The 1,779-nt window shown below is 37.0% G+C and overlaps 1 long non-coding RNA gene across 1 annotated transcript; it reads right to left on the reverse strand.

Annotated features, from left to right (window-relative positions):
- Nucleotides 1-551: 551 nt before the first annotated feature.
- LOC114010633 (uncharacterized) lies at nucleotides 552-1,485 on the reverse strand. The gene is made up of 2 exons (XR_003552168.1): nucleotides 1,403-1,485; nucleotides 552-849 (listed from the first exon to the last, which is right to left on the reverse strand). It is a non-coding gene; the product is annotated as an uncharacterized LOC114010633 (long non-coding RNA).
- Nucleotides 1,486-1,779: the final 294 nt, after the last annotated feature.

Below are 1,779 nucleotides of genomic sequence, written 5' to 3' on the forward strand. Positions count from 1 at the left end.
CTGGCTAAAGCACAGAGAACAGTAATCTAAATTGAAAAAATTATAATAACTGTTTCCAGCAGTATGACTTCCATATAGTGCTGCATGTATACTTTTGAACTTTAGAGGTTTAGTCTACCAAGCCCCATCTTTCAACAAATGCAATGAGCACCAAAACTTCTAATATACTTTACCCCTAAAAATTCCAGCAGGTAGAAGAAAAAAAGCAGAGGTTACCACAATTACCTGCCCAATCTTCAGTGAAAGCACTAAAGAATTCACATAAAGTAATATATTTTACCTCAGAAAAGCAGATTAATCATTCTCTCCCCACCCCTTTCAAAACAATGATGATTGGGATGGCCTGAGCCAACAGAATCCAATATCAGGAAGACTTACTGCATTTTCACTTCATCATTCATGTCATCGAGAGATAATTAGAGTATAAATAAGTACATAAGTAAGTTTGGAACTGACAAGTGATTATAAAAGCACCACAGTACTCTTCCTACTTTAACAGTTTGTATTTTAAAAAAGAAAGAAAGAAAGAAAGAAAGACTGAAAAGATAAAGCTGTGTTATTATTGTTTATTATTATTTCTGTAGCGACAGGTATCATAAAGCTCCAGCTGGGAACAGAAGCCTGTTTTGTTAAACAGATGGTAGGAGGTCAGCTCTGTTTTGAAAAGTGTGATGGGAAATGTAGTCTGGCAGGATATTTTGCCCACAAAGCAGAATAAGAACATGAGATCCTAGTGCAGCACAGGATTTTCCAAATGAAAATCCTTCAACTTCAGTTCCATCTCTTCTTAAACGTCACGTTCTGTATCCCCTCCTTTATCTTCACAACAAACCATCACTCCAACATGTGCTGAAAACAGTTGTGAAAGTTTTTTAGAACTTAAAAATCCTTTAAAGACAACTTCAAAGTCTAGGAGCTCTTTCAACAAAGAAAACAAATCAGTCTACAAACTATCCTCAGAAGCTGATGAAGCCAGTCTCCATAGATAGAAATTAGACATGAGTTGGTGCCATCAGCAGAGCTTCATTGAATTTTATCCCCTAGGAATGTAAACTCTTTTGTAGTTCCCTCTCAGTAAGTCTTTCCTGGTAGGTAATTAAGGCAACCCATCCCTCATTTACTGTCATTGACAGAGTTGTTTTAAAATCTGTTTATTATTGAGAGAAATTGTCATTTATATCTTTCTTCTAATTTTGCTCCATGCACAAAAATATCTCCATTTTTCCACTTAGCATGGCACCTGTCATATCCTGATCCCACAAATATTTTTGGAGCTCAGCAAACTATTATTAGAGTATGTTAGGAAACTCTGATTCAAGGACTTATGTCGGTGATTTTGGCATTCCTTTCAGTCCTGTTCTGAACATTCAAAAGATCCTCAAAGGCACAAAAAGTTACTCACTTTCCTCAGGAGACCTGTTTGTGCGTTGCCAAGATGTGTTCTTGGATTTCAGAGGTCTTACACGTGTCTAGTGCACACTTTCCTATAGCAAGCAGGAAGGAAGTTATTAAGGAAACACAATTGACACATTCCACAAAGCTTAAACTCTCCCCAAATTCAAGAGGAAGGTGTGTGTCATTCTCTACATTATTGCAAAGCACTGATACCCTCAAGGCACAACTGTATTAGTAATGAAATGTGCCCAGGACCATTCCCTGGCATTGCACAACTCATCTCCACAATGTTCAACTCTCATCATTTAAAATGAGGTACCCACATTCAAAGTCTTAATTTGGAATGATCTTAGATTTACTGGAATTAGGAATGTACAGATGCAG

The sequence above is a fragment of the Falco peregrinus genome, chromosome 3 (genome assembly GCF_023634155.1).
Source record: "Falco peregrinus isolate bFalPer1 chromosome 3, bFalPer1.pri, whole genome shotgun sequence".
NCBI classification, from domain to species: domain Eukaryota; kingdom Metazoa; phylum Chordata; class Aves; order Falconiformes; family Falconidae; genus Falco; species Falco peregrinus.